General features: G+C 51.4%; 1 long non-coding RNA gene across 1 annotated transcript; it reads left to right on the top strand.

Annotated features, from left to right (window-relative positions):
- The first annotated feature begins 554 nt into the window (after positions 1-554).
- Positions 555-4,746, top strand: LOC148007328 (uncharacterized). The gene is made up of 2 exons (XR_015646326.1): positions 555-829; positions 4,377-4,746. It is a non-coding gene; the product is annotated as an uncharacterized LOC148007328 (long non-coding RNA).
- The last annotated feature ends 18,290 nt before the right edge of the window (positions 4,747-23,036 follow it).

The raw sequence follows: 23,036 nt of genomic DNA on the forward strand, positions 1-23,036 counted from the left end.
CTGTACCCTGAACAGGTTGCGAGGCTTTGAATTCCCTTTGCTGCTGGGAGGAGAGTGGGAGCCATACATACACTGTGTGTGAGGGTTGTGGGGACTATTCCAACTGTCTGCCTCCCTCTGTTCTCCCCTAAATCTTCCTGCGATAGCTTGAGTCCAGGAAAAGTGACAGAGACTCTTACTCATAGAACTCTTAGAAGAGTTGGCCAGGCCAGGCCTCAGACAACTAGGGAAGCTCTTGGGGTCCTGGGGAATGGGCTCATAAACAGATAAAAGGAGGTCTTAGCCAAACTTCCCTAGAAGTGAGGGAGCTAACAAGAAAGAACTTTGGAAATCTACTCTTCCCTTTCCCGGTCACTGCCAGGAATGTCACCATGAGAGCAGTTCCAGTTAATGAGCAAACTCCTCAGACAAGGCAGGAAGGCAGCTCTTGGGCCTCACTGTCAAGCACAGGAAGCAACTGGAATCCACTTGCCCAGAGTAGGGACCACAGCAGGTATTGAGTGGGACTGCAGGCTTGACACCTTTAGCTTCTCCACACCCAGGTCAGCCGGGCTGTCAGCACAGGGCAGCAAGAGAGGACAGGGGACAGGCTCCAGGCGTGAGCAGGTCCCAGGGCAGCCCAGGGAGAGTGGCACCCTATGGGTGTTGGCGTGGGGACAGGAGCACACCACATGCAGATGCACGTGGGGTTGAATCTGAGGCTTTGGGAGAAGCATCCAAGTCCGAGGTGTGTGTGAGGGGGTCCCCTCACATCAGCAATTCTCCGGGTGCAGAAATGGCTGATTTCCTCTGCTCAAGGAGAAATCTCCTGTGAGGAAGGTGGAGGCAGGTGAGTCACAGGTCAGGCCCCTGTGCCGAGGGGAGGTGGGGACGATGGCTCTAAGCCAGAAATGTGTCAGAGGCCAGATGAGCATCTTGAGGGACGCGAAGTTTATGTAATTATGTGGGGCAGCACACTGCCCGGGTGTGCGAGAGCCATGCTAAGAAAGAGAACAGCCTGCTCCATGTCCTCTGCCTCCCTGGGCTCTCCTGTCCAAATAGCCTAGCCTCTCTCCAGCCAGCTGCCACAGTCACAGAGCCCCAGTGGACCAGGGTCAGGTCTTTGCAGGAGCAATGGTCTAGGACTGGGGTCAGGAGCAGCAGTAACTCCTGGGCTTCTACTCTGCCCACATGATAGAGTAGTTTAATCACAACACCCCCAGATCCACCCCGAGGAAGGAAGACATTCTTTTTTTTTCTTAACACTTGAGAAATTGGCTCCATGTCACGTCACCTCCACTGGCGAGCCTCCCTCTCCCTTGCTCAACTCAGTTCGCCTTAGTTCTTTTCTGTGTGTGTGTGCATGAGTGGATCAAGCTCAGGTAGGTCAGACTGAGTAGCAGGTGCTGTACCATCTCACTGGCTCTGGTTTTTTCATTAAAAAAAAAATTAAATCAACAGAAGATAGTTCAGAGCACCTTGGAGAATTCTTAGGTTGGAACAGCATATCTAAGACACCATTCCGACCAGGTTTGGGTGATCTAGGTGACATCTCCATCTTCGGTCACCATGGGCTGCCAACTGGCCATGTCTTTTCTGACTGCCTATGAACTGGCGTAGTGACAACAGGGCATCTGTGAGACTCCACGAGATGTTGCTCATAGTGCCCCGGCCGTGGTGCTGGTTACACAAGAGCTGAACCTGCCTTCCCACCCATTGGGAGCGTGAGACCGTGTATGCCCTGCCCCCCCCCCCCCACACACACACCTGCTGTGTGACCATCCGCAGGTTTGGCAGCCTCTCTGTTCGAGCATGTCTAAAAGGTGTGCCGGGATTCCCAGAGGCAAGATGATGAGTGGTGTGTTCTTCTAAAACACAACCACAGAGAGCCTGATCCCAGGACAAGTCACAGTGAGAACAGGGAATGGAACGGGCCACCTGGCCACCTAAGGGGGAGGGGGTGTGAGTCAGAAACAAACAAGCCACCTGCCAGCCAGATTGTTCACCTCTCCAAGAGAGTGAAGGGTTGGGAGTGAGAGGGCTGCAGGACCTGGGTTGAGTAACTCCCTGCCTGCCTCTGGAGCCTAGATCCCGGCTCCTTGCCAGCCAGGTCCTAGGTGATGCTTTTGTGCCGGATTAATAAAAGGCATTACTGGTTTCAGCCAGTGCTGAGGTTGGGTCCAGAACTCCCCAGACGGCATGCTCATGTCTCCTTGGGCTGTAGGAAGTGGGTACATCAGCACCGCTTCTCCCAGATACCCTCCTCAAGCTACAGCCAGTCCATAGCAGTTGGCCAGTCACTGTCTACCAGGCACCCCCCAACACCCCACCCCACAGCCCAGAACTGGGAGGCTAAAGAACAACGGAAGGGGAGCAGGATCCAGGATGAGGATCCTCAGGGCCGGGTGGGAACTGAACCTTCATCACCCCAGACCCAGAGCACTAGACTCCCAGTCTCTGTCGTCCCCAGAGCCCACGGGAGGGAGGCAAGGAGGAACGGGACAGGACATTGAGGTCAGGCTGCCCACATAGCTGGATGGAAGGCAAGCAGGTTAATTCTCCCATCTTTGATGTTGTTTTCCTGTGTCCTTTGCTACGTTTATTTCTCTTGCCGTTGTACAACACAGTGGCTGTTGGCCAAGAGCAGACGTCTTCCAGGATCTCCCAGTGGTATTTTTTTTTTAAAGCTCTGGGTCCTGTGAAACAAGGTCATAGATAGATTCACAAAAGGCATTGCTAACCAGTGCTTCCCTTCAGGTTCAAAGTTCTTATCTATCACGCCTTTAAAAACAGAGAGGGAGTTGGTCCAGCAGTTCAGAGCACTGGCTGCTCTTTCAAAGGACCCAGGTTCAGTTCCTGCACCCACGTGGCAGCTCACAGCCATCGGAAGCTCAGGTCTCAGGGGCTCCCATACTCTCTTCTGACCTCCATAGGCACCGGACATGCACACGGTGCACTTACATACATGCGAGCAAAGCACTCATATGCATAACCTGACAAATCGTAAACATAAAAGGACCTTGCTGTGTTTTCTCCCTCGTCTCCTTAACAGGTGCTGTTAAAAGCATATTCTTGGGGTTGGGGATTTGGCTCAGTGGTAGAGTGCTTGCCTAGCAAGCACAAGGCCCTGGGTTCAGTCCCCAGCTCTGAAAAAAAGAAAAAAGAAAAAAAAAAAAAGCATATTCTCCCTTAGTTCACAGTGCGTCTTCTGAGCTTCCCTTTTGTTGGTATCCAATGCCTTCTTGGTGCGATCCTTCCGGCAGCTTCTCTACTTCGCTGATTCTCTTCTTCTCAGCGTGGTTTTTATTTTATCTTATTTATTCTTTTTTTGGGTATGTGAGTGTTTGCCTGCGCGTGTGTCTGCGCACCATGTGCATGCAGTACCCACAGAGGCCAGAAGGGGTGTCAGGACTCCCTCCGACTAGCGCTTCACATGGTTGTGAGCAGATTGGTGGATTCTGGGAATACAGTCTGGGTCCTCTGGGTGAGTAGTTAGTGCCCTTGGCCATTGAACCCTCTCTCTACCCCCTAGAAAGATTTTTAATCAGCATGACCATTGAAAGTTTTTGACTTGGTTTACTGTCATTTCATTTTTTAGAGACGAAATCTCTTCATTCCTTTCCAAATCTATTTCAGTTGTTGTTGTTGTTGTTGTTGTTGTTGTTGTTGTTGTTGTTTTCTGAGACAGATCTCTCAAAGTTGGCCACACTAGTGTAGAGTTTGAAATCCTCCTGCTTCAGCCTCCAGCATCCTGGAACCCCAGGTATACATCAATCGCCATACCTTACATTTCTACTTTTCTCAGACTTCTGCCGCTACAGTTGTTTTAAAGCAAAACGTGTATAGTTAAAGTCAACAGTTTGAATCCCTGAAGGTCTATTTCTGCTTCGTGTTTGTTCTCCGGTGTTAGGCCACAGTGCCTTGCTTTCTTATGTGTCTGGCTAGGTTTGACTAGCCGCTAGTCATTGCTCATAAGAAAACCTTGAGATTTAGGGGAGCATTTTCTAGGCCATCTTTTATGCATTCTTTGACAATGTCACACATGTATATACTATTCCTTGATCTTATCTACCCGACAACTCCACCCTCCCACTTCCCTCGGACACCCCAACTTCTCCCCTCCCACCTGCTTGTGGGGACCCATGCTCATTGACTCTAGCCAAGCCTCTAGGAATATCGCCGGTTCAGGGTTCCCTTGATCCAACTTGAAGGCCCTGAGATCTACTCAGGAGATAGAAGACAGAGAGCAAGCTCATTCGAGGGCTGGTTTCCTTCTGGTTCACCCTTAAACTGAGGGTGTAGCCCTTGGGAGTCCCACGGCAATGTGGGATGGGTATTTATTATTTGCCCCACCTTGTGTCAGCCCTAAGGTTTGATCACTGTCTCTCATTCCACAGGGTTAACAAAATAAAATTCAGATTTGTCAAGATCAGAAGTGCTTCGGAGATGACAACAGCCTCTCCTCAAATTTACCACCAGGATTCCTTTCCTCCTCGGTTTCTGCCCAGCAATCCCCTTTCTTGCTTTTACTATATTATAAAAATCTTATCCAACCCTTTCAGCCATTTTCAGTGAGTTGGACCCAAGTAGGCTAGTGTGGTGTACCAGGAACTTTCTTCATTCATTCATCAACAAGTATTTTCTGAGCATCTACTATGTTCCAGGTACTGTACTGTGGCCCCAACAGTACATCTGACCCACACAGCAAGCTCTTATGAGTGTACACAGTCTTCCCTGTAGAGACAGAAAATAAACAGTGTTACACAATCGGTTAGTTAATTGCAGCGGTGACACATAATGAAGGAAGGAAACTCAAGGGTGGTGAGAGTCACTGACTGGGAGTCCTCCCTGCTTTGTGAAAGTCATCTTTAGCGATGGGATTTCAAGCTGAGATCTAAAGAAGAGGGCGCATGGGCAAGCCACCAGAGATTGGGATGTGAGAGTGAACAGCACATACAAACCTCAGACATGGCAAAGGACTGAAAAAGAACGTGTGTATATGTGTGTGTGCGTGTGTGTGTGTGCGAGCGTGTGTGTATGTGTCTGCAGTGCAGGCTGGAAATAAGAAGTGAGTCAGACATCCAGCTGGCTTAGACTACCATGCTCGCACACACTAGAGTTTAAGATTCGGTCGGCAGCCCATCGAGGTCACAGTTGCTTATAAAAGTGATGGCTGTGCCAGGCATGGCTGTGCACACCTTTAATCCCAGTCCTTGGGAGGCTGAGGCAGGAAGATTATGAGTCTGAGGCTAGGCTGGACTGCTTAGTGAGATAATTCCCAGCGACAACAAGCTCTGTCTGTGTGGAGGATGGGTCATGGTGGGCAATGTGGTGTCAGGCAGGCAAGGGCTAACGTGGCTCTATGGCTCAGAGGTGAGTGGGTTGAAGAGATTCTTAGGGGATAGGATCAGAAGACACAGAACTATCTCACAAAATCTCACTCACTCACGCCCACGCTTCCTTGGTGACTCCTGGACCCTGTACACACCCTGTTCCTGGCATTGAGCATCTCCATGCCCTATAGACTCCTTCTGGGCTTTGCCTGTATCAAGCAGCAGCAAGAGACCTGTGAGGTCAAGAGGAAAGGGGTGGGGATGTCTATTTACTGTTTCAGGGTCTCATGTCACCCTAATATAACATCTGTCCACAGGGGCTCTCCCTGTCCTCCACAACTCCAGTTTTTACTGGGCCCCTAAGCACTGGCTCCTTCCCTTACTGTTTCAGTCAAACAGGGAGCCACGGTGGTTGCCATAGCTAGTTTCTGAGAGTTCTTTCTCAACCCCTCTCATGCCTCTCTCATGAATCCCATTGTTAACAGCTCTTTCCTGGAGGAGATGAGGTGACTTTGATTTTTATCCAGGATCCGGAGTGATCAGTGTCCAATACTCAGAGGTGTTGTTGTTGTTGTTATGATTATTGTTCTTTCATTGGCTGATTGGGTTTCTGTTTGTTTGCTTTAAAGACTCCCATGGCTTGAAATGTAGCTCAGTGGCAGAGCCCCTGCCTAGAATCCCCCAGTGAGGGGCTGGGGGCGTGGCTCAGTGGTAGAGCCTTTGTCTAGAATCCCCCAGTGAGGGGGCTGAGGGCGTGGCTCAGTGGTAGAGCTCCTGCCTGGAATCCCCAGTGAGGGGCTGGGGGCGTGGCTCAGTGGTAGAGCCTTTGCCTAGAATCCTCCAGTTAGAGGCTGGGGGTGTGGCTTAGAGTTAGAGTGCTGGTCTAGCTTGTTCAAGGTCTTGGGCTCCATCCCCAGTGCTGAGGGGGTTGGGGGGGTAGGAAGGGAGAATTTGAGAGCAGTAATCTGTCTGGGAGTCCTGGCAGGAGGCCAGTCCCCTGGGGCAGTCAAATGGGTGTTGTCAGCCCACATGAAGGCTCTGCTGCTGGCCACATTCTGTAAACAAACATCCACATGTGTGTGCAAGGCAAGCCAGTGCCAAACGACAAACAGGACTGTGACAAGTTTATGGAGCTGTAGTATCGGGGAGGACAGAGATAATTAGGCAAATCCTAAGTGCATGTAGTGATGTCTTCTGTCTGTGCGAACCCTGTGTTTGCCTGTGTCTGCCGGGAATCCCTGGAGGTGGGTGGGGAAGGTGGTTTATTATCTTCATGCAGGCTCAGCCCCCAGAGTCCTTTCAGATGAAACAACTGGGGGACGGAGGAGAAAGTAATTCTGATTTCTGGCTGGCCTCATAGGTGCAGTCCATCACCTTTCCTTCCTTGAGTCTGTTTACCCTCAGAAATACCTCCCCAGAAGTTACCAGGTGCCTGGGGGAATTCAATACATCCTTCCTACTCACCTCAATGAGGGGGTCTTAGTGCAGGGAGTGAGTGTGTCGGGGGTGGGGGGTCAGGCTCAAGTCACGAGTTTGTGATAGAGGTGGTTTGAGTGGGGATGTGTGGTCAAGGAAGGGATCTTGGGGAGGTAGTAGTCAACGAAGGCTACAATAACAAGATAGCTCCAGGTACTCAAAGGGCTTCTTTGGGTTGAAGGGTGAAACTGCAGATGGCTCAGTGAGGGAGTAGGTAGGAGAAGGAAGCCAGAAAGAAAGATGGACACAGTTCCCTGTGGGCCAGGCAAGTGTGGCAGCCGTGCCTCCCTGTTTACCTGGGTAGTCTGTTGTGCTGTTGTTGTTCTAAGATACCTGTTTGCAGCATCCCCTTTGACCTGCAAAATGTGTCCCTGCTTGTTCCATGAGTGACACAGTCACTCCCCTTCCAGGGCAGAGCAAGAAGCCTCGGTTTAATACCCTAACTACAGCCGGGAGACACTGACAATCACAGAGCAAAACAGTGGTGGCATCCAGTTATTTGCCTCATTCACAGGATGACAGCGGCACTCCTGAGCCCTGCGGACACAGCCGTAAGCCACATTTGATCAAATCTCTGTCCTCACGCACTTTAGGCTCTGTGGTCAGGCTGGTGTCTTGACGTTTTAACCAGTTCTGCTCCCTCCCTTGGCATGTCAACAGCCTCTTTGGACAGATGGGAAGATAAAGAAGCAAGAATGTTGCACTGGACCTTTTGTTTAAATGTAACAATCCAGACATCATAAAGCCTACACCCAAATTCACCTCCAAGGGAGGTCTTTCTAGGGACCACGTGCAGTATGAGTTGTCCTGGAGCTTCCTCAGTTACCGACTCAGTAACTGTCTTACAAATGCTCAATGAAGTGACACACACCTGTAATCCCAGCTGCTTAGGAAGTGGAAGCAGAGGGAGCCACGAGTTAGATGCCAACTACACCAGGAGACTGTCTCAAAATAACAACCAAGGAAATAATAAGGTTCCTGAAATCCCAGCTTGAGTGGCGGGAAGCGGAAATGAACACATGGACGCAGGGGCTGTGGAGAGGCATGCCTTGAATCCTAGCAGCACTCAGGGAGGCAGAGGCTAGGGCATCTCTGAGTTGGAGATCAGCCTGGGCTACAGAGTGAGTTCTGTCCTTGGATGTCCTGTCCAAGGCTACACAAAGAAACCCTGTCTCAAAAAACAAAAACAAAAACAAACAAACAAACAAAAAAAAAACCAAAAAACCAAAAAAAAAAAAAACCCAAAAAACCAAAAACACAAAAACCAAAAACCAAATAAACAACAACAACCCAAACAAACCAACAACACCAATAACAACAACAACAACAACAACAACAACAAAAAAGAGGGGGTTGGGGGATTTAGCTCAGTGGTAGAGCGCTTGCCTAGCAAGCGGAAGGCCCTGGGTTCGGTCCCCAGCTCCGAAAAAAAAAAAAAGAAAAAAAAAGAAAAAAAAAGAGAGAAGAGAGAAGGAAAGGAAGGAAGGGAGGAAGGAAGGGAGGAAGGAAGGGAGGAAGGAAGGAAGGAAAGAAGGAAGGAAGAAGAATGGATACAAGGCATTGATACTCCCAGCAATACCTCTCTCATTGAGCTGAGCTGGGGACTGAGACATAGAAGCTGGTACAACAAGGAAAATGACACACAGTAGGGTGTGTCTTCGTGTACCATGTCGTCCAGAGTTCCCTTTCATTCCCTCTTTTTTCCAGCCTTCCTATTGGCTTCAGTCTCCATCCGGTTTGGAGTTACAATAACTCAGGATCTCAAAACAGACACAGCGGAGTAATTAACTTCTGAACAATTCCACCTGAAATCCTGGGATTGTGTGTTGTGACTCATATATGTGATGCCAGCACCCAGGAAGCTGGGACAGGAGGATTGCTTTGAATTAGAGCTATATCATGAGTTCCAGTGGAGACCTGGTCTCAAAGAAAGAAAGACCTCTTGGAACTGAGCTCTACTGGGCCTTAGATCCATCACTGAACAAGCAAGGCCCTGTAGCTGGGAGAAAGGAAGATGTTGATTGGCCAACCCTTAGTTATATCCTCATCCCCCTCCTTCATTTGGATAGGTCAGCTCTACTCAAACTGCCCAGAATGGGTGAGAGTTGAGGTCAGGTAGATCTTCAAGGAAAATGAATATGAAGCTCAAAGGATTGAACAGATTCCTGAGGCAGGAGAACAAGTGGTGCCCATTGCGCCTGCCCACATTCTGGGAGGAAAACACTTGAGCCAGTAGAGAGTGACCTGACTCAGTGTGACTCCCTAGCCATCGAGAAAGTAAATCCATGACCGCCCGCTGTGTTTCTGGAACCAGCCATTGTGCTGTGAGTCCTAGATAAGTTCCTGTCTTCTGACTTGCCTCAATCTCTTCCCACGGGTAATGCAGCCCGCCATGAGGCTCCAGTTATGAGTGGGATGCAGGGAAGACACGTGACAGTGATCAGCAGGTCTAAGAGAGCACTGGGTAAGAGGGGGCAATTCAAGGTAAGGACATGGGCTGTGATGAGCATTAGAAAGACCTTGTGGTCTGGCCATGGGAAATGCTTCCCAAGAAACAGGTTGTTGGGAAGGGTCTTGGTCCCTTACTTGGTCACCAGCACTTAAGAATACTCCTTGGTAGCAAGGAAGGTATCCTGGTTAGTTTTATTGTCAACTGGAGTTAACCTAGAGCCATGCGGTGGGAGGCAACCTCAACTGAAGAATTGGCCTCCTTTGACTTGACCTGTGGGTCTTGAATGCTAATTGATGTTGGAGGGCCTAGCCCACTGTGGGCGATGCCATTCCTTGGCAAGTGGTCCTGGCTTGTACAAGAAACTAGCCAGGAGAAAGCCAGAGATACCACAGTAAATGCTGTCCCTCTATGGTTTCTGTATCAGTTCCTGCTCTGACTTCCTTCAGTGACAGACCGTGACCTGGAAGTAGAAGCCAAATAAACCCCTTTCCTCTCGTAAGTTGCGTTTGGTTAGAGTGTTTTATCACAGCAACAGAAAGCCAAACTGGAAAGAAAAAAAAATCCATTTTTTTTGAGCACCAATGGCATACACAAACATTCTCAAACCTCTTATTTCCTTTTTAAATCATTCTCGAAAATCAGCTGCGAAGCAGGAGGCTCCATCACAGTGACCAAGTCTCTTCCTTCAAGCTGTCGGCCATGTCAAAAGTTGATCTTACCATTAGCCGATACGGATACAATATCCAGGAGAATGGAAGGTCTTGATTGGCCAATGTGGAGTTCATGCCCTTACCTTGCCTATGTTAGGGTTGGGGGGTCAGTTCCACACAAACTGCACACGATGAGTATCAGGAGGTAAGGAATCCCCAGAGTATCCCTGGAGCGTACTCCAGTTGTCAGACTACAAGTGTTAACGTCACAAGCCCTTTACAGCCTCGCTTTGGCTTGGAAGTATAAGGAGTGAGTTTGGGGAGGCAGAGGGGAGAGGCACAGGGAGGTGACAGCAAGCCAGGAACTCATCTGTTCTGGGACAAGAGTCTCTGGCTCAGGAAGAGAGGCAAAGCTGAGTTCCAGCCCAGCAGAGTGTGCAGCCCCACCAGGGACCTGGAGAGTGGCTTCCTCTTGGTGTCTTCATGCCACAAGATGTAAAATAATCCCCTAGGCTCAGAAAAACACATTTTATGGTTGTCTGACTCATTTCCCACAAAGCTAGGTTCAGTCGTTCCCCCCCCAACCGTTTACAGCTTTTGTTTTGAAAAATAAAAAAAGTATGTTGAAGTTTTTAGGATGACTTTTAGACATAAATGGTTCCCTTCACCCTCGTCCCAGGCCCCCCTCACCTAATTTCTCAAAGGCTGGCTGCCAGTGGCTGTGGAGGACGTAGTCCAAGTGGGTGTGGGATGACTTGGGGAGCGCTGGGCCTCATAGCCCTGGGCAAGCTGATGCCTGCTGGGCATTGAGACAGGCCAGAGCTCCAGGGTGGGGGAGGGAGTGTCCCTGAGTCTGCTGATGGGGGTCTTAGGCAGTGATGTCACTAGCTGCTAGTTTAGCATTCTCCTTGAGGGATGTGAGGGGAAAAGGTCAGATCAAACTGGTTGCTTTTTGGGGGGCAACCCCTAAGCCTCAGAGAGTGCCCCAGGGCAGTCTCATTCATTGAACAGGGAAATGTCCCCAGCCCTAGACGGCAGCAAAGGCTCAGCATCCTCAAGTCCAGCAGAGTGAACGTGGGTGTTTCTCAGATCTCAGTCCCCTGCACCATGTTCACTTGCCCCTGGTTCCCAGAAACTCATCTGTTGCTGTCATTTTCTCAGCCGTCCTGGGCCGTGGGCACCGGCATCCACCATTCTCATCAGGAAGCAGCACCCCAGAGCACGCGTCCTACAGACTGCTGAAAGAGAGCTCAGCCGAGGGAGGCAGCCGCCTCACAACTCCTGTCGATCCCCAGATGGCTGAGGAGCAGAGCTCAGGGGGGAGTCGAGGGATGCAGCAAGCAAGCTCATCAGTTGGTTTTAGGTTTCAGGTACCTGTGAGGTGCCCACTCCCCACCGAGCCTCCCTAACCTTCAGCTTGCCACATTCAAGACCCTCCACATATCATCTCTGTTCGTGCCTAAGGGTTTCCCAGGATGAGGAGGTGCAGGAGCCCCACCCAGAAATGCCATCCTCTATCCAACTGAGGGTCAGCTAAACAGGTACCTGTCACACTTGGGCTAAGTGCCTCAGCCCATAGACTTGGTCTTCTGAGGCACAAGATGAGCCTGAAGACCGCTTTCTGGCTTCTGGAAACCAACTCGAGACCTACTCTTTGGGAGTCCGCCTACGCAACTAGCCCCTTCTGAGGCCTCTAGGACCCTGAGCACTGCAGGGTTGAGGTCATAGTCCCTGGCATGTTCCAGATGCTTTACAAGCTGGTGACACAGTGTGAAGGGCCACTGTGTCAATCCAGAGGCCCAGGAGGAGATCATGGACCCATGGGAACTGTGAGGTATGCACAGGTCTCTCTCCTTCCCCCTCTACTCTGCCCATGATCATCTCTAGAGATGCCCCTGGTCTGTCTGTGCAGAACATTGGATTGCCCCCTGGAAGCAGGAAGCAATTATAAGAGGCTGCCTGAGCCATGGGGAGTCTCAGAGTCAAGGGCTGGATCTAGGACAGGCGTGGCTCCTGCAGGAGGGGGATTTGGACTGGGGGTCTCCTAGCTGGGCTAACCCAGAGGCATCAGGGGACAGGCAAGAGGTGACCAGGACTTCCCTAACCACCAGAAAGTGATTCAGCTAAATTGAGGAAGACTTCCGTTTCAGCAGAATGCATTTTCCACTATGCTAAGAGCTTTCTCACCCACCGGTTCTAGAAGATCAGAGTCCTCCAAAGAGGGTTTGGAGAGTTTCGGTTTGAATAGTCAACGCTGATTCTTAATCATTATTTTGAAGAGGCAGCTTTTGGTTTTCCAGCAGGTGGCTGGGCCTTGGGGCTGTCAAGTCAGGTGTGTATGTGGTATGTGAATACCATGTGAGCATTTGTGAGCTTGGAGGCCAGGAAGGAAGGCAGCCATGATCATTCCTTTGGTCAGTGGTAAGCCCCTATCCAGGTCTGCAGAATGACCTATATTCTCCACCCTCACAACCCTGTCATGAGAGCCAACAGCTACACGGAGGGTTCAGTGTATGTCAGGCAGCAGGCTGGGCACATACTCACAGCCTTGGGAACCTACCTATCAGCTAAGGCTCCGAGAGAGGAAAATACCAGTCAACATTCAGCCAGACACACACCCAGGTAGCCTAGCAGCATCATAGCCCTCCCGACAGCCACCCTATCTTCTGGTTCTCCTGTTCCCGGCATCTCTGACACCACCCAGGGCTGACAACATTGGAGCCAGATGTGGTGACCCACACCTGCATAATCCCAGCAGCCAGAGAGGTGGAGTCAGGGCTGCCATTGAGCTGAGTGAGATCCTGTCTCGAAGTAAAATTGTAACAGAGAGGGCTGAGGATAGGGCTCGGTGACAGAGTGGCTTGTCTAGTACGCTTGAGATCCTGAGTTCAATCCCCAGTACTTAAAAAAAAAAGGCTGAGTTTTCCCTGGTTTAGGGGATGTACGGACGTATAAAGTTGGGGCATCTTTAATGTAGTGCTGGGCCCCAGGCGGGCTGGGGGGGAGGTAGGGTCTTCCAAGAGGTTGAGGCAGGGAGGGCCTTACACTTCTAGCCTAACGAGTATGGTGAGGACAAACCCTGTTGTAGATACCTGATGGAGCAGAAGGCTGGCTGCTCCAGCCCCTCCCTTTCCTGGACCAGCCCAGGTGGGACCCTGGAGGCTCAGGGGCAGGTTCTGGCCTGGGCAGTGGGATCAAGGTGTGGGAAGCCCTGGCCTCAGGCAGAGGCTCCCTGAGCCGGAAGGTGCTCCTCCCCCACCCTCATCTACTGCCACCAGGCAAGATCCCCAGCTGTCAACAGGTCCCCTGCTTCTTAGGCCGGCCTGTCTCTGAGGCGGAGGGGAAGTGACAAGGTGCAGGACCCTCTTCCTGCCCCGTTACTGGTGAGCCTTAGATTCTCCTGGGACCTGCACCTCCATCTCACCTGCCTCCAAAGAACATTTTGGCCTCCGGGCATTTCAGAGGCCATCTCAGGCCTGGCCCGGGGTGGGGGGGATCTGCTGGCAGAGGCTGAGGTGAGGATTCTACTTAGAACTTAAGACACATTTCTTGGTTGGATGCTCTCCCCAAGGCCCAACTTGGTGGCCAGACTCCAGGGAAGAGCAGAAGGGGTTTTTGAAAGCCCAGGAAGGAGGCCAAGCCGGCAAGCAGCCCCCTGGGGTGCTTGCTGGCAGCTCCAGAGCAAAGGGCAGGTTGGCTCCAGCCAGAGGAAGCAGGGCAGGGGCCAGGATGAAGACAGAGGTTGGGCTCAATGGCTAATCAAGTAGGAGGCCTGAGTCCACCAGGGAGGCAGAAAATGGAATCAACAAGGATGAGGGGAATGTGTCAGAAGAGGGGCATGGCTACAAGTGGTCTTGGCAAAAGGCCAGGTGGGGAGAGAAGAGGGCTCGCAGAGAGGATGGGGGAGACACAGTAGGAATTCAGAGAAGTCTCCAAGTAACCCAGCCTGGGCCAGAGCCTCAGGAGTCTGGCAGCAGCCAGGCTGGGCCTGGAAAGTGACACATTCCTAGGAGGGCCAAGGGCTGCCTTTGACCTTCCCTGTTTATTACCCTTGACCTCTGCCTACAGGGAAACTCCCACCTTCCTCCTCCTCTGGTCTCACAAGAAAGTTGTTGCTGCATTCTAAGTGACTGAGCTCCTGTGTCTGAAGCCTTGTGTGTCAGGACCCTCTATAGCCCAGGGTACCCATTTGAACAGAGATTCTCTCTACGTCCATTCTTGTGAGGCCAGCCCTGTACGGAAGCTGCAATTGCTATGAGACTGATTCTCTGCTCTTGCACAGACCCAAGAGATCCTCCTAGCCCGTGCTGGAAGAGAAGGCCATTCCCTCTGCGAATCACATGGTGCTGGGTGGAGAGAGAAACTACTGGTCCCATGCCTTGCAGAAAACAGCATCCAGCCTGTATCCAAAGTGCTCCTGGAGCCATAGAATGTTTCATGCCTCTAACTCTGCCCCTCTCTTTCTGTCTCTGACTCTCTGTCTCTCTGACTCTTTGTCTTTGACTCTGTCTCTGTCTGTCTGTCTGTCTGTCTGTCTGTCTGTCTGTCTCTCTCTCTCTCTCTCTCTCTGTGTGTGTGTGTTACATACAAGTGTAACACTCAACATTCACACTCATGCCCTGGCCCATGAGCTTTATCGGTGTGCTCAGCACCCTTCCATCCAGAAATCTCAAAGGCTCCCAATTACACAGGCGGCCAGCCTGAGTTCTCTGATGGCCACTCTTGGGCTCCACCCAGCCCCCCCCCCCCCCCCCCGTCCCCTACACACCACCCAGTCCAGCCAGGCAGGTCTCCCCTAGGGCAATATTTTCGAGCAGACTTTCTCTACAGATGTTCAGCCATTCGCCCCTGGGGCTACTCTGCATTTGTGCATCAGCCTCAGTGTGGGTGTCGGAATTGGGTGAGAAGGAGTGTCGAGGAAGAAACCTGACTTTCACGACTTTGAGCAGAAAATGAGCAGAAAGAGTTCTTGCCATGGAAAAATCCAGATGGTGCTGGCCCAGGCACAGCTCTAGGTCAAAGTTTTAAGAACCCCCACTCATCTCTTTCGGCTGCCTTCACCTTCCTTAACCTCCGGACTGACTATCTCCCATCAAGAAAGCCTCTAGGGTCTCCTCCTGATTTGCCACCCAAGGAAAATAAAGTCTCAGCCTGTGCAACAGATGCCTCATGGTGACACCCATTGGTCATGACACCCATTGGTATGATCTGTTGCCCAGGGTTTGGGCAAGCAGCATGGGTTGAAATGGGGGAGTGGGGAGGAAGCTGGTTTTCCAAAGCCAAGCTAGAGGCTGCCTCTGAAGAAGGAAGTCAACGCTTGGTAGCCAGAACCTTGGTGGTGTCTGTGTGTGTGTGTGTGTGTGTGTGTGTGTGTGTGTGTGTGTAGGGGAGGGGGTGTCCATACTGGTAACCCTATGTAGGACACCAGTCCTTGGTTTTATTCTCGATCAGAATTGGAGTCTAGAATTCTGGAACCCTCTCCTCCTACAGTACAGATGGTAAACTGAGGCCCAGAGAATCAGGTTTCCAGCTGGAGTTTGCACAGCCAATTTAACCAGAACTAGAAGTGACCTCGAACCCTGTTGTCCACCCAAGGTGGGAATAATGCAGTCATGGCTGTGTGTCACAGCTCCACCTGGCCAGCCCCAGGGTCTGACTTGCAAATCCCACGTGTTACCGTGTCCACAGAACCTGCTGTCGGGAATCACAGGGGCCAGCCGGGGCTTCAGGTTTCCCTAACTGGAAAACCCAAGTTCAGGGGTATGGCAGACTATGGCTAGGGTTCGAGTTGGAACATGGGGAAGGCCAACCGGGTGCAAAGGAAGAGGAACCCCAGTGTTCAGACCATAGGACCACCTGCTTCTGCTAAATAGTTGAGGAGGGGGAGTGAAGCCGGAGCCATGAGAGAGCACAAGGGAGGTCAAGGGGCAGAAAGGGGGCCAGCGGGCTCTAGCAGCCTGTGGACACTTGGCCAGAAAGGCCTGTTTACTGAGAGGCCTGGGAGGTCAAGGCCCAGGCCTGGAGTTAATCATTAATGGCTCACCCAGCTTGTGGCTGCCTGGTGTGGTCTGGACCAGGCCCCAGTACACAGGTACTGCCCCACTGCCACGCTGTGTATGGGGGGCAGGGGAGGTACTGGCATGCTTTTGGAGACACTGGCTTTCTGAAGCACCCTAGGCTTAGGAGAGGCCTGTAGCAAGGTTCTGGGGCACAGAGGCAAACATCATTTGCTCTCCACAGATCTCTCTCTGGAACTTCACCCCTTAGACCTTGGTCAGGAGAGGGTTATACCAAGACCAGGGATCAGACAGAAGTCTGTTTTACTAAAACATGCTTAATGGTAGGCTGTGGAGCTAAGAGTGGGTGGGTATCAGGATTCTAGGCCTACCTTACCAGGATCTGGGCTGGCCATGGGGCTGTTACTTGTGCAGACCCTGTCAGGAAGAAGGGACTGCTCTCTCCAGGGAGCAGGTGCTGACAGAAGGGCCATAGGCATTAGCAGCAGTGTCAAGACAAAACCATGCTCTCTCCTGGCCAGGGAAAGAAAGGGCTGGGAGTCTGTCCCTGTCCCAGGTTCCCAGCTTGAGGGGCAGCCTACTTCTAATCTGACCTGGGGCCACACCAGAGGGAGCGGGGTGGTATAGGGAGGCTCAGCCTTAGCACCGTGGGTGGCTGCTCCCTGAAAGCCTGTGTCCACCCCAAACCCCTCACTGGACAACAGGGGTACCTGGAGTGAACCTGGTTATGACTCTAATGCTGATTAAGCAGGTGTCCACAGCCTGAAACTCTGCATTTCCCATAAGTTTCCCCACAGAGTGAGGCAGAACTTCCAAATGATCCTCATTCCCCAGTATGGTAGAGTCCTCTAAGAAGCTTTCGCTCCCTTCTGGATGCATAGATGATCACTCTTCTCAGAGTTTTGTGTTTGTGTATGACAGCTTCCGGGAATGGGAGCAATGACGGGTATAGCTGCCTAGTGGGTAGGGGTCTGGGCATGTGCATAACTCCTCTTTGCTTCTGTGAAGCTGCTCCTGCCTTGGTGAATTAAGGGGAGGTACTGAGTTTGCACCCCTGTACATCCAGAGAACACTAAGAAAAGGTTTTAGGACGTGTCCCATGATCCTTGTTTGGGGACAAGGGCCTCTTACGGCTGCCTGTGATGACCCAGTCCAGGCTCGGAATTTGTACAAGTTTTGGCTTGGGTCCCAAAGAGCACTGCCTAGTCCAGACCCTCAGGGACCACTTAGGACATAATTGTTCCGTTTTCATGTACCACTTCTGCCTGACCAGGAAATCCTGAAGCAAGACTGCCCAGCCCTGAGTCAACACTTGTCAGGAAGGAGGATAGGGGACAGACATGCAGCCTATAGGACCCAGTGCAGCCATACCAGACCCGAAGGTGGTCCGAGACCAGTAAGGGCTGTGGATCTAGACATTCATATGCATGTGCACGGATGCTCGCCGTACATGCCGTGTGCACACAGATTCCCTTTATCCATAAGCACAAGCACACTGGTATGTGGACCTATCTGCATACTTGTGCGGGAACACTCAGGCTGCACAGGCACGTACACACACCACAAAGAGGTGCATGCACACAGAAACAGGCACATGCATACATAAATGCATTCATGCATACATGATGGCTTCTTCTGGCAGCCATCATAAAACCCAGGCTGTCACGGGCCATGCTCACCCACACAGAAGCTCTCACGCAGTTCAGCTTGCTCTCTCCAGGGACCGTCACAATATTCACTGGTCTTCTATGCAGAGAACAGCCGCCCAGCACTCAAGAACCCAGTTCTCTGACCACTCGGGGAGTCTGTCTCTTAAACTTCATCATACTACTCTCTGTCTTTTTGGTCAAGAGCTATCCAGAATGCCCAGGTGTCACCAAAACAAACAAACAAACAAACAAAACAAAAAAAAACAAAATGTAGGGACTGCAGAGAGAGGTGCAGCCTCTGACAAGCCTTGGAGAGGGGGCCGCAGGTGATGCTGGCTTTGCTGTGGGAGAGGCCCCTATTTCAAGGTTTATTTTAAGACCAGACACAGTTGCTCATACCCTGTTAGTCTTCCTGCCAGTGTGGTGGTGTGTGAGGATTCTGCTTGGCACACAGTAGGCCTCTGATTACAGATTGGTATGGTAAATGAACAAAATCCTAGCTGGAGAGGGTTCTGTCCCTTGGGCTTGCTTCAGGGCCCCAGGAGGTCTTTGCTCCCCTGCTGCCTTCCTCGTCTTCTGGCATACTTCTACCATGTGAGAGCAGGACCCAGGTGAGCCAGTCTGCCCGGAGCTCCTGTGTCTGGGGGTGGCAGGCAGGCAGCCCCAGGACGTGCCCACACACAGCTCCCCCGCGGCCTCACGCCAAGCCCACGCCAGAAGCAGGCCAAGAGTCGCAGTCTCGGGGCCTGCCCACCACCCACGTCCTGCCCAACCTAACGCGCCTGCTCCTCTGTCTGAGGGGAAAACCTGGCAGGATACAGACTCTTGGCCACATACCAGCCACCAGGAAAGACAGGCCTCTCACCCTGCCAATCCTGCCGAGGCCTCTGCTCACAGGTAGTCAGGACCTTTGCAAAGGTCAATCAGATCAAGTTCCAGGCCCAGCCCACAGAGGCTCTCCAGAGCCTTAGCTGGGTGTTAAGCATTTCACATCCTGTAGGCCTGGCTACCCAGCCCCTTGCTGCTGGATTCTGGGAAAGAACTCTGCCACTGGTATCTCCAGACTTCTTCCGGCTTGCTGAGTTGCCCAGGCTGATAGAACTTAAAATCTATCTCGGCCCTCAGGTTGCTGGAAATAACAGATTTTCACCAGCAAGCTCAGCTCCTCTTGAGGCTTTGGTTTATGCCACCACACTTGGGCACTCCCCAAGTGTTCCCTGGGCACCACCAGGTCCCATGCAATTACCCGTTCCTCTTGATTTCAGAAACGGCTGGGCAGTTGGCCTCACACGCGTGGCTGCCACCTCTCTTCAGTACAGGGTTGTCAGTCCCGTGAGGGCAAGGGTCATGCCTGTCCCAAGTCTTGATCCGAAAAGGGACTCTCTGACAGACTGTTGACTCCTCTCTAGGTTTTGCTTTTACTTTTCCGTTGTGTTGTATTTCAGTGCTGGAGACCAGACTCAAACCCAGGGCCTTGACAATGAGGGACAAGCACTGTATGTAAGACACAGCCAAATCCCTGGCTCTCACACATTTGTTAAATGAATAAATGAATGCATGAATGATCAACTGAACAAGAGGGGACAAAGCTAAGGGTAAAATATAAAAAGCCATGTCAGGGTGTGCAGACCTCCATGGAGGTTGATGGAGCCCAGATACTCGACATTCAGGCAGGATTTGCTAGAACGAGAATAGGACCCCCACTCTTCGACTCCTACCAGGACCATGCGTCTCTCTGGCTGCCCCTTGCCCTACCTAGTGAAAACTTTCTCGTAGCCACTCTCCTGAATTCACGGGGGCCTTGCCTTCTGCCAGCTCCTGCTTCCACACTTATGTCTTGGTCATAGGTTTCCCACCTGAAATATCTCCTCCGTCTACCTGGTCAAGTCCTTCCCCCACCGTGGTGCACAGTCAGAGCCCTCTCTTTGCTCCAAAGTCCCTCCCTACCATACCCAGCCCGGAAGGTCCATCCACCTCCTCTCTCTGCTTGCCCGGCTGAAGGCAGGGCTGTACTGAGGAGCCTATCCAGATGCGGTGGGGGAAGTTAAGGAGGTGAGTTCTAGCTTATTTACTTCCTCGGCTTCTCTTATGGTCCCTACAGCCTTAGGCAGGTGGTCGGAGGAGGTGGGGAGGCCCCTGCCTACAGATCTGTGAGGTAGACTGGAAGAAAAGAGATCAGTCAGGCCTAAGGAAGCTCAAAGATGGGGGCTGCTAACTTCAAACCCAGGGGCTAAGGGCCTCATCCCCGGTTGGTCATTCAAAGTGGATTAGCTGGTTCATTCACATGTCAGTTCCTTTCAGTTGTGGCCTGTGTGCTGTGTCTGGGTCCCTCTCTGTGCAGTAGCGTCTGGGTCCTTACAGGAAAATGAGCAAGCCTGGTCTCCAACAAGGCTGGTGGAAATTTATTTGGTTCTCATCCTGGATCAGGGATCATCCAGCTGAAGCTTCAGTCAAACTCTGCCACTTTGCTTGGGGAAAAAACAAAACAAAACAAAACAAAACAAAACAAAACGATCAAGGGGCTGACTAGATGGTTCAGTGGTTAGGACGAGCCAGGTTTGTTCTCCAGCATCCACAGCAGCTCTCAACCATCAGTAACTCCAGGTCCAGGGCTCTGGAGCCCTCTTCATGCTTTCTGAGGGTGTCACACATGCACGCGACATGCATGAAATAGAGCAATCGCACGCACAAAATAAAATACAATCTTTTTTGAAGAAAAAAAATCAAAAGAATATTTTTACCTATACAGGAAAATGATAGAAACTCACATCTCACTGTTTACCAATAAAGTTTTATTGACACTCAACAATGGTCCATTCATTTGTGGACTGTTAATGGCTGCCTTTGCCCTGAAAAGAGAGTCAAACAGCTGCCATAGTGACAAACAAACAAACAAACAAACAAAACAAAACATTGACCATCTTGATATTTATAGAAAAGGTTTCCTTCCCCTCTGCCCTGGGTCCTGCACCTACCACCCAACTGGTCATAACAAGTTATCTCTGTTCCCGGACTCAACCTTCCTTTGCATGATACTGCTGATTGACGGGTACTAGGAAGCCTGGCATCTCTTAACTATGCCCCAGTCCCTTTTGTACTTATTATTTTGAGACAGGGTCTCCCTAAGTTGCCCAGGCTGGCCTTGAACTTACTCTGTTGTCCAGGCAGGGGTTGGACTAGTTGTTGATGATCTTCAGTCTCCTGAGTAGCAAGGTCCAGCTTAATTTCCTCTTCAGAGACTGTTAAAACGGAGTGACCCTTGAGGGTATGGCAAGGTGTGTGTATGTGTGTGTGTGTGGGGGGGCGTTGCTGAGCCACAGGCTGTGCTCTACCGTTCCTTCGTTCTAATACCTAAGAAGCACTTATTCCGTGCCAGGCAGAAGTTGACCTGATACCCAAGGGTCAAACATCTAAGGACATGGTGAGCATTTAACTAGAAGGACACAGACTAGGGCCAGGGACTTTCACTAGCCCCCCAAAGTAGTGATACACAAGCTCAGTTTTGAAATAGGCATGGTGGGGCTGGAGAGATGGCTTTGGGTTAAGGGCAACAGTACTCTTGCAGAGGACCTGCATTTGGTTCCCAGCGCTCACAGGGCAGCTCAGAACCACCTGTAACTCCAGGTCTAGGGAATTCGAGCCCTTTTCTGACCTCTCCTGTGGCCCTGCATGCCCACAGTACACATGCATATAAGCAGGTACACACACACACACACACACACACACACACACACACACACAATCTTTAAAAATAAAAATGAGTTCTGCATAGTAGTTTGCTAGGTGAAAGATCAGGCATTAGTGTGCTTGGCGGTGGGAAACAACCATTTTAATGAACAAGAAAACAGAGGCAGAGGGAGCAAGCAGACCTGGGTCTGATGGTAGTAGTAGAGCCAGGTTGTGAGGGACTCTGGGTAATCGGAGGTCAGCACCCACTCCTGGCCTCTCACGTAGAATGCCTGGTAGGCTGTAGTGTCTGCCGAGCACAGATGTCAGACTCTGGTTGGGGAAGGAGTACAGTCCCCCTCCCTGGGCCTCTGCACCCAGCTGGTGGTGCTCTTGGAGTTGGAGGAACTGGCTGCTGGTGGGAGGGACTTAATGGGGGGCTGCTGCCAGGACTTGGGCCGCCTGGTCCTGCCCCTGGCCCCGGGCAGTTGATGGAGTCCAGAGTGGAGGCAGGCTGCCACAGGTGAGGTGGGGGAAAACTGGCAACAAAGGCCTATTCTTCAGGGTTTAAAGAGTCTCAGAGCCTGTCCAACTTTCCTTCATTAGATGCTCCAAAATGTTTCCCCTTCCAGGCCGCTCCAGATACGCGGCCGATAAGGGCTCGATTTGAAGAGACTTAATTATGGCCCGAGACCATGATGTAAACATCTGCGGAGTGTTTGCTTTACCCTCCCTGTTCTGTGTGAATAGGGAACGCAACCCAGGTGCCAGGGCAGAGGACCCGGTGACCCCTAGGGAAGGAGGAAACCTGGACCGGTGTGTTTCTGTGGTGCTGGCCATGGGTTTGGGTCCTGCCACAACAGTCTCCTGACCATTCAGTCACAAAGAAACTTATCTGTGATAGCTGCAACCGTCTCTCATGAAGGCACCAGGCTTTGTAAATGCTGCTTAGCAACATGGAGGGGATAGGGAGTTTCCAGGCTGACCTGACCTCCACATAGTCCTCAGCTGTCTAGGAGGAAGCTTCTGGTCCCATACCTTTTCTGGCCAGCTGGACGACAGCGAGGAGGACAGGCTTTGACCAGTCAATAGCCCTACCATGCTTACCCGCAACTACCACCAAGCCATGTGATGGTCTAGGGCCACCCAGGCCTCTGCGGCTGTACCTTCTTGGGGAAGGGGAAATGACCCCAGTGGATCAAGGTTCCACTGAGGAGGCAGGTTGAGAGACGCACAGTGTTTTCTGGTTTGGTTCATGCTCAGTTCTGGGTACCTTACACTAAGTAGTCACCCATACAAAGTCTCCAGTATAAAAGTTCAGCTTATCCCTGTGCTGCCCCAGTCCTGCAGGACACAGCTAAGTTTCATTTGTGAAGAAGCTCTGTTCAGAGTTAGAAGTGGGAGGAAATGGTGCCCTCGTTCCAGTCCGACACAGATGCATGCTATGCCTAGATACACATACATACATCATGCATATAGACTGCAAACTCCTCAAACCAGGCCCTCCACTGCCTTTAGGAGGATAGTGCTCGTGTGTGTGTGTGTGAGTGTGTGTGTGTGAGTATGTGTTGTGTGAGTGTGTGTGTATGAGTGTGAGTGTGTATGTGTGTGTAAGTATGTGTTGTGTATGCGTGTGTGAGTGTGTGTTTGTGTGTGAGTATGCGTGTGTGCGTGTGTGTGAGAGTGTGTGTGTTTGTATGTGTTGTGTGAGTGTGTGTGAGTGTGTGCGTGTGTGAGTATGTGTTGTGTGAGTGTGTGTGAGTGTGTGTGTTTGTGTGTGTGAGTGTATGTGTGTTGAGTGTGTGAGTTTGTGT

Source organism: Rattus norvegicus, chromosome 1 (genome assembly GCF_021556685.1).
Source record: "Rattus norvegicus strain SHRSP/BbbUtx chromosome 1, alternate assembly SHRSP_T2T, whole genome shotgun sequence".
In the NCBI taxonomy this organism is placed as follows: Eukaryota; Metazoa; Chordata; class Mammalia; order Rodentia; family Muridae; genus Rattus; species Rattus norvegicus.